Genomic DNA, 14,990 nt, shown 5'->3' on the forward strand with positions numbered 1-14,990 from the left:
TTGTCTCCACTCAGTAACTGTTATCTACACATTATGTTATCTTTGCTCGTCCTGGCTCCCCTTCTAAAACTTCTCTCTGCTCTCCAACCTTCAAGGTCTCTGCAGTGCGGGGGAGGGCTCTTCTGTCTGTAGCTCTGTTTCTCATGTTTCCAAATTTGAACTACATGTCTCACTGTTTGGCTTTATCTAAACTCATGGATTTTCTTTTAGAAAAAACATGTCTATGAGCGGCTTTTCTCTAAAGTCCTTATATTTCCTTAATCAATCTATCTTAATCCTAACAATAATCCTAAATCATCACAGATGTCCTATATTCCTGTTAAATGTAATACTATTTAAAAACTTATAATAATCAATCAAGGTCTAATAAATGCTAACCATATTAAAATTCCTTCCTACACTAACAAGCCCTCTCCTTGGGGACCCTCAGTATTCTATCTGACAATAACATGGATTTAATATGTGTTGCAAAGTGTGGAATAAAACTTTGGTCATGGAAAACAGAGTAAAGCAGAGCAAAGCATTATTATAACCCATCTGGTCCTCTCAGCTACTCCTATCCTGCACCAGGTGGGCACCATGCCACCCTTCACAACAGGGAGAACAAACATACATGGGTCATCCTCAGTCAGTCTCATCCTCCCCTGAAAGCATGCTTCAGTATCAGAATCTCCAACTGGAGCATCAAGCAAAGGCATCATGCCTGAAGCCTTCACCACATCTGTAACAGACTTCTTAAAACACGGTATGATGCAAGCAGCACGACACATCAATAACAAAAATACAAGAATTAGGGTCAGAAATCCAGTAACCACCATACCAGTGTACTTACCAAACCAGGCTCCCAACCAAGAGAACAGACTCCTCCACCCCCGCCATGGTCCTCATCTCAACATATAGTGCATCAAGCCCATTAAGGACCTTAGATATGCTACCATCTGGACTGGTGTTATTAGGAATATACGTGCAACATTGTTCACCGAACATCTTGCAGACGCCCCCCTGACTGGCAAGAAGCATATCCAAAGCAAGTCTATTCTGTATAAGACAGCCACAAATTGTCCCTACCATCAAAACCAGTCTCAGTGCCTAATTGATCAATAGCTGAATAGTCTAACATTAATTACCTGAATGGGATTTTTAACACAGTGGTGGCAGGTTCGGTCCAGGGGTGGTAGAGGAGTGTGTCTGGCCCTGGTTCGTCTGGGACCTCTGGTTTTGGCAGTACCTTAACCTCTTGCTTCTACTTGGGACGCTTGCGTCCCAACTAGAGCTCTGGAAATGCAAATGCGCTACGCTAAATGCTAATAGTATTAGTTAAAACTCAAAAGTTCATTAAAATACACATGCAGGGTATCAAATTAAAGCTACACTCGTTGTGAATCCAGGCAACAAGTCAGATTTTTTAAATGCTTTTCGGCGACAGCATGAGAAGCTATTATCTGATAGCATGCACCAATACACTACAACACAAAAGCACAGCAGGGGACGTAAACAAAATAATTAGCATTTCGGCGTTACACAAACCGCACAATAAAGTAGAAAACAGTCATTACCTTTCACCATCTTCTTTGTTGGCACTCCTAGATGTCCCATAAACACTATTGGGTCTTTATTTCGATTAAATCGGGCCATATAAAGCCAAGATATCGTTATATGTAGACTGTGTGATAAACGAAAAAAACAGCGATTTCACAACGTAACGTCATTTTTTAAAATTCAAAAAGTAGACGATAAACTTTCACAAAACACTTCGAAATACATTTGTAATGCTACTTTAGGTATTAGTAAACGTTAATAAGCGATAAAAATCATCCGTAGGCGATGTAAAAATCATTAGCTGTCGTCTTGGAAAAAATTTCACGAGAGAGCTCTTCCAGAATGATCTGGGCGGAGACTGGAGGTAAGTGGTGCCCCTGTTTCGGTTATCTAATTCGGCTCACTGTTAACAATTGCTGGAAGTGGCGCAAGGATATTTATTTCCATTTTCTGTGATCAGGTTTTCCTGCGCTTTCCGATGTAACGCACGTTATGTTATAGCCACAGTCGTGATTTAACCAGTTTTAAAAACGTCCGAGGGTTTCCTATCCACACATTCTAACCATATGAACGTACTATATTCCTGGCATGAGTAGCAGGGCGCTGAAATGTTGCGCGATTTTTAACAAAATGTTCAAAAAAGTAGAGGGTAGGAGCAACTGGTTAATAGAAAACACACCCATCGTGTCTGTCCCGGTCCTTTGTAGTCCGAGGGTGTAAGTGCCTGCATCAGAGAGCTTAATAGTTTTGATGGTTAGTAGGATTTCATCACCTTTACAAAGTTCAACAGTGCTCCCAGGTTTTCCCCATATCACGGAAAACCTATCCACCTTTGTGGGATCCCCTATGCTATAAGGATATCCTCTTCTCCAATCCCAGAACTGTCCCAAGTTGGTTATCATGTAATCCCCATACGGACACCCTCCCCCATTGCACAGGTAATGTCTCCCATCTTTTGGCACTCCCGTACACAGGTGTTAAAACCAAACAAAAATATCTCAATTTCTTCCCTGCCCTGTTGGCTCAAAATATGTTATCTTCCCCTATTTATTCTCAATGATAAATATGACTTTCTCTCTGTAACAATACCAAATCACTAATAGCCCATTCAACAACTTCACAGCTAATGTTGTAAAAACAGAATCCTGAACCACTTTCTCATTTGCGGTTCAAACAGTAATTCTAACCCCTCAACCAAAACTGCTTCATTTCTAATGAATTTACCTTAAAACTAGTAACTCAATATGACTACATTCATTATACAAATGACTCTCCCCTGAGGCTGATCAGACCTCAGAAGACAGTCACGATAAGGTCAAAAGGTCATACCATATTAGACATAAAGAACCCTTTATCCTTACAATAGAAATAGTCACCTGTGTAATTAAAACCCATAAAATAACATCTCATAAGGTTCCATATGTGAGCGTGCCTCTTTAAAATACCCTTGCACTAAAACAAATAGTTCTAACAATTGTTTTATGTGTATATATTTGCAGACCTTTTTCAATTTGGTCGTTTATGGCTGCTCTCTCCCCCACTCTCCCCAAAATTATAATCCCAGGAGGCTTCTAAAAGTGAGACACCACACACCTAACTATCATTCACTATGCTACCTCGAATCAGAAACTCAATAAGTGAACTATAACTAAAACCTAATGATAATTCCCCTTTGACTCAAATCATTAATCATAAGTTTTAAACATCGTCTACGGATATGTTTACTTAAATGAACATGCTACCTTTAGATACAATTAACCCGATAACATTATTATCCAATGCATTACTTTTTCCCTCTGCCGCAAATGTCGTACATTTCACAGTGTATGGAATCCGTAATTTAATCCCCGATATTTAATAAATATGCATTCGCATTCTCTCATGGCTCCTTTAATTTACTTATTTTTGGTAACTCCCATCCGTCCCGGAACAAAGAGTTCTACCTAAACCCGCCAGAACACAATGTCAACTAAGTTAAATCAACCCCTAAAATTGACCATAACCAGTAAACAAATAAACAAAACACTTTTACCAGCAAAAACAAACTATACGGAAACTCACTACTATAATGCTTCAGATGGCAAACTTACTCAGAGACTCACGTTTACATCTGTTAGTTCGTCAAGGAAAAACACTTGCCCCTGTTACGGATTTCTACGTATCAGGGGAAAAGCTCGAATAACCAAATTCAACCTAGCTAATTTCCCGAAACATATGCCGTTATGTTTTTCTATAGAGGTTGTTTTTCAACTTTAAATACCTAACATGGTTCCACACAATTGAAAGTGCTCAAATTCACTGGTGTTACGTAAACAATCAACCCTGGAATTTCAACCATGGAATCCATTACCACAATGTTTTACGAATCATACATGGTTAGTGTTTAAATATTGGAGAGTTGAGACCAAATCATGGACGCTGGAGAACAGAGGGGGTCAGTTTTATGGCTGGGTGTATGTGTTCTTGCGATGGAATGTCTTTGTTTCCTGGGGTGGTAAGACAACAGAGGTGAGGGGATAGTGTTAGGGGGGGTAGTTTTATTGCAGGGAGAGTGACCTGGTTCCTGTTTTAGCAGGGGTATGTGAAATGACTTGAGTCAGGCGGTTTGGCTTGGCGCTGTATAATATATGAGCTATGTGTATGAATGTTTACATATATATATATGACAAATCCCCCTCTTCACATCTACTAGACGTGAAAACTATAATGCAATGTTGGTGGTTGCATTCGTGGGTATACATAAGGTGGTGCTTCTAACCTTGTCTGGTGTGCATGATGGGTCTGTAGGTGTAGTGCTACGTTTGGTGCGTGTGAGATTGAAGGGAGTGGTGCTAGGAATGTATCAGGAATAGGGGTTTGATGCCCCATTACCTGAGTCAGGAATATCTTCATTTGGAATCAAATTTAGGCTGTTCAAATCAGCTCTGACCTCTGTCAGTGTTCTGGAAGGAGTTGGGGCTGGAGTGCAATGTGTAAGGTGGTGCCAAGGTGCGCCTGATTTACCTTTGACCTGGACTGAGTGTGAAGTAACCTCCTTCACTTCGTACGGTCCAGTCCACCTGGGTTCCAGCCACTTTCTCTTGTGGACTTTAACCCTCACCCAGTCCCCAACCTTTATCTTCAGTGGTGGCGTGTCCCCAGGCAGCTCCCCCTCCTGGACCTTGTGAACCTGGGTAGAGAGTGCTGCAGAGAGAACCGTCAGTTTTTTCACATAATCAGACATTACAATTTGTTGTACATCAAGAGCGGGCATATGACCTCCCTCCCTTGGTGGACCAGGCATGACTCTTCCAGTCATTATCTCATGAGGAGAGAGATGAGTGCCTGCTCCTGGTGAGGCTCTCATGGCCATCAACGCCAGGGGCAGGGCTTCAACCCATGTCAACTTCGAACCTGCACACACTTTTGCTATCTTAGATTTCAGAGTCTGATTCCCGCGTTCTACCAGACCTTGAGACTGGGGCCTGTACACAGATCCAAATCTGTGGGTTATGCCAAATCTTTCTTCCACCTGTCTCAGGTGTTTGTTATTGAAGTGGGACCCATTGTCGGATCTGAGATCTATCTGGGATACCATATCTGGGTATAAGTTCTGTTTGTAGCCATTTAATGACTGACTTGGCATCCTCTTTTGCTGTTGGTATTGCCTCCACCCATTTGGAGAACCTATCTACCATGACTAAGAGATAGCGTTTCCCTTTGGTTACATTATCAGCGCCCATATCGGTGTAATCTATGCTGATGTCCTGAAAACATGCATTAGGTACTGGGTATGAGCCCATTGGTGTTTGATATGGTTTCTTTGGGTTGTGGCTGCCACAAATGTTACATTCGTCACAAAATAAGTCAGTCATATTTTCCATGTGAGGGTGCCACCAGATGTGCGAGACCTTTTGAAAGGTCCTCAATTTGCCTTCATGTGTGGGGCCATGCGCACCTCGTATGAGTTCTGGACAAAGGTTTGCTGGGGCTACCAGTCTGCCGTCGTGACATCTCCAGAGTTCATCTGGTCCTTTGGTCGCCCCTTTCTGTGCCCAGACTGAGTGTTCATAGGGTCCTGCTGAGTGTTGTAGCACCACTATGTCTTGCTGGGTAAGCTCTGTTTGTGATAGCTGTGGTTGTAGTACCATCTGTTTGGGAGCGTAACCTCCAGCCTTCTTGGCTGCTTTATCAGCTGCATCATTTCCCGCACTGATCCTGGTTTTCAATTGCTGGTGTCCTTTGCACTTCATGATGGCTACCTTTTCCGGTAGTGATACTGCTGCTATTAGTTTCTCCATCTGTTTCTTGTGTTTGATTGGGAGGTTTCCTGTTGTAGTGAAGTTCCTTCTTACCCACTGTGGTCCATCAGTGTGGACTGCTCCATGAGCATAAGCTGAGTCTGTGTAAATGTTCACAGTCTTTCCTTTTGCTCTGATGAGGGCCTGTGTCAATCCGATGATTTCAGCTAATTGGGCCGATGCTGGTTGAGGGATGATGGCCGATTCAAGGGTGACGTGTGAGCCGTCTGGGAATTGCTGCACCACTGCATAGGCTGCTATGTTTCCTTCTTCCCCTTTGTAGCAGCAGCCATCAGTGTACAGCCAGTAGTCGGGATTAGTCAATGGTTCATTCTTCAGGTCTGGTCTCAGTTTTAATTATTGTGCCGCTTTTTCAGCACAAGAGTGGGGCAGTCCTTCTTCTGCGTTGAGTGCATCTGCCATATTTTTCTCTGTGTTCACAAACGTGATATGTGACTGAGTGCATTTGTTCTGAATCTTAGTTTTTCTTTCAGCACTAAACGTGAATTCTTTACTCATCAGATACGCAGCGACGCCATGATGGGTGTGGATCTCCAATGGATGACACATCACGAGGTGAGCTGTTTTTTCAATAGCTTTTGCTACTGCAGCAACGTATCTGGAGCATGTTGTCTGTCCTACCTCAATGTGGTCAAGTTTGGAGGAGTGGTACATCAATACCCTTCTCTCCCCCTCTTGTTTCTGGAATAGGACGGACGATGTGAATCCTTCCTTTTCAGAAACATCCAAATGGAACTTGTTCTTGTAGTCAGGTGCAGTCAGAGCTGCTGCTGCTGATAGATCAGTTTTCATTTTATTTGATTGAAATCCCCAGAGTTCAACCAGCCTGTCAAATCAGACATGGTCTCGTCAGTGGTCATATTCTCTGTCCTATTGCAAGTACTAACTTCCCCCACGTATTTCCCATGTGTACCGTACCGGGCCAGACAGTAATATTTTCCTCCTGTCACTGTAAAGGGAGGAAGTCTTGATTTAAGGGGAACCTGGGGATATAAATAGTGCAAATCAATACAAGTGTCATTATCTGGCATTCCTGCTTTCATGAACAGCTTTACCATACCGACCCACATTCCTCTACCCAGAACCGTACTAGGGTGTCGACCAAGACCTGGTCATCTCCCTACCACAACCCTTGATCCTCCTTCATTTCTATTTAAAGGGTTAAGCGTCTCTTTATGCCACTCTACTCTACCTTTCTCCATACTGGGTGAGTGGATTCATATCCTCTCTCCCCATGAGCTATGACCTGTGTCCACGATCAATATGGGAACCTGCACCGGTATCTCTTCTATTTTGGAACAAAATCCTCACCGTCTAAACCATGGGTCAAATTACCACTCTCCGCATACTCGAGTAGGACGTGCTGTATCAGGAATATGTCACCCACGATAAGGCAGCTTCAGACGAACAGCTTCCATGTGAAGCCCCACCCTCTCCCCTAGAACACATCGCTTAGCAAGAGCCAGACACATCTTCACTTCTATGAACAACAACAGTGAGGAAAGGACAAGTAAGGTATTTTTCATTCGAGAGATGGCCCCCAGAATTCTGTTAATTCCAGTTCTCCTCTCGAACTCTGTTATTGTTCGACAGTGTCAAATGTGCCTTACCCTCCCGCAGTGCGATATGAATCGGGTAGCTCTTTCAACTAGCTGTCACCAGGAGTTATTGGTATGGTCCCCTTTGTGGGATCCCCTATGCTATAAGGATATCCTCTTCTCCAATCCCAGAACTGTCCCAAGTTGGTTATCATGTAATCCCCATACGGACACCCTCCCCCATTGCACAGGTAATGTCTCCCATCTTTTGGCACTCCCGTACACAGGTGTTAAAACCAAACAAAAATATCTCAATTTCTTCCCTGCCCTGTTGGCTCAAAATATGTTATCTTCCCTATTTATTCTCAATGATAAATATGACTTTCTCTCTGTAACAATACCAAATCACTAATAGCCCATTCAACAACTTCACAGCTAATGTTGTAAAAACAGAATCCTGAACCACTTTCTCATTTGCGGTTCAAACAGTAATTCTAACCCCTCAACCAAAACTGCTTCATTTCTAATGAATTTACCTTAAAACTAGTAACTCAATATGACTACATTCATTATACAAATGACTCTCCCCTGAGGCTGATCAGACCTCAGAAGACAGTCACGATAAGGTCAAAAGGTCATACCATATTAGACATAAAGAACCCTTTATCCTTACAATAGAAATAGTCACCTGTGTAATTAAAACCCATAAAATAACATCTCATAAGGTTCCATATGTGAGCGTGCCTCTTTAAAATACCCTTGCACTAAAACAAATAGTTCTAACAATTGTTTTATGTGTATATATTTGCAGACCTTTTTCAATTTGGTCGTTTATGGCTGCTCTCTCCCCCCACTCTCCCCAAAATTATAATCCCAGGAGGCTTCTAAAAGTGAGACACCACACACCTAACTATCATTCACTATGCTACCTCGAATCAGAAACTCAATAAGTGAACTATAACTAAAACCTAATGATAATTCCCCTTTGACTCAAATCATTAATCATAAGTTTTAAACATCGTCTACGGATATGTTTACTTAAATGAACATGCTACCTTTAGATACAATTAACCCGATAACATTATTATCCAATGCATTACTTTTTCCCTCTGCCGCAAATGTCGTACATTTCACAGTGTATGGAATCCGTAATTTAATCCCCCGATATTTAATAAATATGCATTCGCATTCTCTCATGGCTCCTTTAATTTACTTATTTTTGGTAACTCCCATCCGTCCCGGAACAAAGAGTTCTACCTAAACCCGCCAGAACACAATGTCAACTAAGTTAAATCAACCCCTAAAATTGACCATAACCAGTAAACAAATAAACAAAACACTTTTACCAGCAAAAACAAACTATACGGAAACTCACTACTATAATGCTTCAGATGGCAAACTTACTCAGAGACTCACGTTTACATCTGTTAGTTCGTCAAGGGAAAAAAAACACTTGCCCCTGTTACGGATTTCTACGTATCAGGGGAAAAGCTCGAATAACCAAATTCAACCTAGCTAATTTCCCGAAACATATGCCGTTATGTTTTTCTATAGAGGTTGTTTTTCAACTTTAAATACCTAACATGGTTCCACACAATTGAAAGTGCTCAAATTCACTGGTGTTACGTAAACAATCAACCCTGGAATTTCAACCATGGAATCCATTACCACAATGTTTTACGAATCATACATGGTTAGTGTTTAAATATTGGAGAGTTGAGACCAAATCATGGACGCTGGAGAACAGAGGGGGTCAGTTTTATGGCTGGGTGTATGTGTTCTTGCGATGGAATGTCTTTGTTTCCTGGGGTGGTAAGACAACAGAGGTGAGGGGATAGTGTTAGGGGGTAGTTTTATTGCAGGGAGAGTGACCTGGTTCCTGTTTTAGCAGGGGTATGTGAAATGACTTGAGTCAGGCGGTTTGGCTTGGCGCTGTATAATATATGAGCTATGTGTATGAATGTTTACATATATATATATGACAAATCCCCTCTTCACATCTACTAGACGTGAAAACTATAATGCAATGTTGGTGGTTGCATTCGTGGGTATACATAAGGTGGTGCTTCTAACCTTGTCTGGTGTGCATGATGGGTCTGTAGGTGTAGTGCTACGTTTGGTGCGTGTGAGATTGAAGGGAGTGGTGCTAGGAATGTATCAGGAATAGGGGTTTGATGCCCCATTACCTGAGTCAGGAATATCTTCATTTGGAATCAAATTTAGGCTGTTCAAATCAGCTCTGACCTCTGTCAGTGTTCTGGAAGGAGTTGGGGCTGGAGTGCAATGTGTAAGGTGGTGCCAAGGTGCGCCTGATTTACCTTTGACCTGGACTGAGTGTGAAGTAACCTCCTTCACTTGACGGTCCAGTCCACCTGGGTTCCAGCCACTTTCTCTTGTGGACTTTAACCCTCACCCAGTCCCCAACCTTTATCTTCAGTGGTGGCGTGTCCCCAGGCAGCTCCCCCTCCTGGACCTTGTGAACCTGGGTAGAGAGTGCTGCAGAGAGAACCGTCAGTTTTTTCACATAATCAGACATTACAATTTGTTGTACATCAAGAGCGGGCATATGACCTCCCTCCCTTGGTGGACCAGGCATGACTCTTCCAGTCATTATCTCATGAGGAGAGAGATGGGTGCCTGCTCCTGGTGAGGCTCTCATGGCCATCAACGCCAGGGGCAGGGCTTCAACCCATGTCAACTTCGAACCTGCACACACTTTTGCTATCTTAGATTTCAGAGTCTGATTCCCGCGTTCTACCAGACCTTGAGACTGGGGCCTGTACACAGATCCAAATCTGTGGGTTATGCCAAATCTTTCTTCCACCTGTCTCAGGTGTTTGTTATTGAAGTGGGACCCATTGTCGGATCTGAGATCTATCTGGGATACCATATCTGGGTATAAGTTCTGTTTGTAGCCATTTAATGACTGACTTGGCATCCTCTTTTGCTGTTGGTATTGCCTCCACCCATTTGGAGAACCTATCTACCATGACTAAGAGATAGCGTTTCCCTTTGGTTACATTATCAGCGCCCATATCGGTGTAATCTATGCTGATGTCCTGAAAACATGCATTAGGTACTGGGTATGAGCCCATTGGTGTTTGATATGGTTTCTTTGGGTTGTGGCTGCCACAAATGTTACATTCGTCACAAAATAAGTCAGTCATATTTTCCATGTGAGGGTGCCACCAGATGTGCGAGACCTTTTGAAAGGTCCTCAATTTGCCTTCATGTGTGGGGCCATGCGCACCTCGTATGAGTTCTGGACAAAGGTTTGCTGGGGCTACCAGTCTGCCGTCGTGACATCTCCAGAGTTCATCTGGTCCTTTGGTCGCCCCTTTCTGTGCCCAGACTGAGTGTTCATAGGGTCCTGCTGAGTGTTGTAGCACCACTATGTCTTGCTGGGTAAGCTCTGTTTGTGATAGCTGTGGTTGTAGTACCATCTGTTTGGGAGCGTAACCTCCAGCCTTCTTGGCTGCTTTATCAGCTGCATCATTTCCCGCACTGATCCTGGTTTTCAATTGCTGGTGTCCTTTGCACTTCATGATGGCTACCTTTTCCGGTAGTGATACTGCTGCTATTAGTTTCTCCATCTGTTTCTTGTGTTTGATTGGGAGGTTTCCTGTTGTAGTGAAGTTCCTTCTTACCCACTGTGGTCCATCAGTGTGGACTGCTCCATGAGCATAAGCTGAGTCTGTGTAAATGTTCACAGTCTTTCCTTTTGCTCTGATGAGGGCCTGTGTCAATCCGATGATTTCAGCTAATTGGGCCGATGCTGGTTGAGGGATGATGGCCGATTCAAGGGTGACGTGTGAGCCGTCTGGGAATTGCTGCACCACTGCATAGGCTGCTATGTTTCCTTCTTCCCTTTGTAGCAGCAGCCATCAGTGTACAGCCAGTAGTCGGGATTAGTCAATGGTTCATTCTTCAGGTCTGGTCTCAGTTTTAATTATTGTGCCGCTTTTTCAGCACAAGAGTGGGGCAGTCCTTCTTCTGCGTTGAGTGCATCTGCCATATTTTTCTCTGTGTTCACAAACGTGATATGTGACTGAGTGCATTTGTTCTGAATCTTAGTTTTTCTTTCAGCACTAAACGTGAATTCTTTACTCATCAGATACGCAGCGACGCCATGATGGGTGTGGATCTCCAATGGATGACACATCACGAGGTGAGCTGTTTTTTCAATAGCTTTTGCTACTGCAGCAACGTATCTGGAGCATGTTGTCTGTCCTACCTCAATGTGGTCAAGTTTGGAGGAGTGGTACATCAATACCCTTCTCTCCCCTCTTGTTTTCTGGAATAGGACGGACGATGTGAATCCTTCCTTTTCAGAAACATCCAAATGGAACTTGTTCTTGTAGTCAGGTGCAGTCAGAGCTGCTGCTGCTGATAGATCAGTTTTCATTTTATTTGATTGAAATCCCCAGAGTTCAACCAGCCTGTCAAATCAGACATGGTCTCGTCAGTGGTCATATTCTCTGTCCTATTGCAAGTACTAACTTCCCCCACGTATTTCCCATGTGTACCGTACCGGGCCAGACAGTAATATTTTCCTCCTGTCACTGTAAAGGGAGGAAGTCTTGATTTAAGGGGAACCTGGGGATATAAATAGTGCAAATCAATACAAGTGTCATTATCTGGCATTCCTGCTTTCATGAACAGCTTTACCATACCGACCCACATTCCTCTACCCAGAACCGTACTAGGGTGTCGACCAAGACCTGGTCATCTCCCTACCACAACCCTTGATCCTCCTTCATTTCTATTTAAAGGGTTAAGCGTCTCTTTATGCCACTCTACTCTACCTTTCTCCATACTGGGTGAGTGGATTCATATCCTCTCTCCCCATGAGCTATGACCTGTGTCCACGATCAATATGGGAACCTGCACCGGTATCTCTTCTATTTTGGAACAAAATCCTCACCGTCTAAACCATGGGTCAAATTACCACTCTCCGCATACTCGAGTAGGACGTGCTGTATCAGGAATATGTCACCCACGATAAGGCAGCTTCAGACGAACAGCTTCCATGTGAAGCCCCACCCTCTCCCCTAGAACACATCGCTTAGCAAGAGCCAGACACATCTTCACTTCTATGAACAACAACAGTGAGGAAAGGACAAGTAAGGTATTTTTCATTCGAGAGATGGCCCCCAGAATTCTGTTAATTCCAGTTCTCCTCTCGAACTCTGTTATTGTTCGACAGTGTCAAATGTGCCTTACCCTCCCGCAGTGCGATATGAATCCGGGTAGCTCTTTCAACTAGCTGTCACCAGGAGTTATTGGTATGGTCCCCCTTTGTGGGATCCCCTATGCTATAAGGATATCCTCTTCTCCAATCCCAGAACTGTCCCAAGTTGGTTATCATGTAATCCCCATACGGACACCCTCCCCCATTGCACAGGTAATGTCTCCCATCTTTTGGCACTCCCGTACACAGGTGTTAAAACCAAACAAAAATATCTCAATTTCTTCCCTGCCCTGTTGGCTCAAAATATGTTATCTTCCCCTATTTATTCTCAATGATAAATATGACTTTCTCTCTGTAACAATACCAAATCACTAATAGCCCATTCAACAACTTCACAGCTAATGTTGTAAAAACAGAATCCTGAACCACTTTCTCATTTGCGGTTCAAACAGTAATTCTAACCCCTCAACCAAAACTGCTTCATTTCTAATGAATTTACCTTAAAACTAGTAACTCAATATGACTACATTCATTATACAAATGACTCTCCCCTGAGGCTGATCAGACCTCAGAAGACAGTCACGATAAGGTCAAAAGGTCATACCATATTAGACATAAAGAACCCTTTATCCTTACAATAGAAATAGTCACCTGTGTAATTAAAACCCATAAAATAACATCTCATAAGGTTCCATATGTGAGCGTGCCTCTTTAAAATACCCTTGCACTAAAACAAATAGTTCTAACAATTGTTTTATGTGTATATATTTGCAGACCTTTTTCAATTTGGTCGTTTATGGCTGCTCTCTCCCCCACTCTCCCCAAAATTATAATCCCAGGAGGCTTCTAAAAGTGAGACACCACACACCTAACTATCATTCACTATGCTACCTCGAATCAGAAACTCAATAAGTGAACTATAACTAAAACCTAATGATAATTCCCCTTTGACTCAAATCATTAATCATAAGTTTTAAACATCGTCTACGGATATGTTTACTTAAATGAACATGCTACCTTTAGATACAATTAACCCGATAACATTATTATCCAATGCATTACTTTTTCCCTCTGCCGCAAATGTCGTACATTTCACAGTGTATGGAATCCGTAATTTAATCCCCGATATTTAATAAATATGCATTCGCATTCTCTCATGGCTCCTTTAATTTACTTATTTTTGGTAACTCCCATCCGTCCCGGAACAAAGAGTTCTACCTAAACCCGCCAGAACACAATGTCAACTAAGTTAAATCAACCCCTAAAATTGACCATAACCAGTAAACAAATAAACAAAACACTTTTACCAGCAAAAACAAACTATACGGAAACTCACTACTATAATGCTTCAGATGGCAAACTTACTCAGAGACTCACGTTTACATCTGTTAGTTCGTCAAGGGAAAAAAAACACTTGCCCCTGTTACGGATTTCTACGTATCAGGGGAAAAGCTCGAATAACCAAATTCAACCTAGCTAATTTCCCGAAACATATGCCGTTATGTTTTTCTATAGAGGTTGTTTTTCAACTTTAAATACCTAACATGGTTCCACACAATTGAAAGTGCTCAAATTCACTGGTGTTACGTAAACAATCAACCCTGGAATTTCAACCATGGAATCCATTACCACAATGTTTTACGAATCATACATGGTTAGTGTTTAAATATTGGAGAGTTGAGACCAAATCATGGACGCTGGAGAACAGAGGGGGTCAGTTTTATGGCTGGGTGTATGTGTTCTTGCGATGGAATGTCTTTGTTTCCTGGGGTGGTAAGACAACAGAGGTGAGGGGATAGTGTTAGGGGGGGTAGTTTTATTGCAGGGAGAGTGACCTGGTTCCTGTTTTAGCAGGGGTATGTGAAATGACTTGAGTCAGGCGGTTTGGCTTGGCACTGTATAATATATGAGCTATGTGTATGAATGTTTACATATATATATATGACAAATCCCCTCTTCACATCTACTAGACGTGAAAACTATAATGCAATGTTGGTGGTTGCATTCGTGGGTATACATAAGGTGGTGCTTCTAACCTTGTCTGGTGTGCATGATGGGTCTGTAGGTGTAGTGCTACGTTTGGTGCGTGTGAGATTGAAGGGAGTGGTGCTAGGAATGTATCAGGAATAGGGGTTTGATGCCCCATTACCTGAGTCAGGAATATCTTCATTTGGAATCAAATTTAGGCTGTTCAAATCAGCTCTGACCTCTGTCAGTGTTCTGGAAGGAGTTGGGGCTGGAGTGCAATGTGTAAGGTGGTGCCAAGGTGCGCCTGATTTACCTTTGACCTGGACTGAGTGTGAAGTAACCTCCTTCACTTCGTACGGTCCAGTCCACCTGGGTTCCAGCCACTTTCTCTTGTGGACTTTAACCCTCACCCAGTCCCCAACCTTTATCTTCAGTGGTGGCGTGTCCCCAGGC

This window comes from Oncorhynchus nerka, linkage group LG14 (assembly GCF_034236695.1).
Source record: "Oncorhynchus nerka isolate Pitt River linkage group LG14, Oner_Uvic_2.0, whole genome shotgun sequence".
In the NCBI taxonomy this organism is placed as follows: Eukaryota; Metazoa; Chordata; class Actinopteri; order Salmoniformes; family Salmonidae; genus Oncorhynchus; species Oncorhynchus nerka.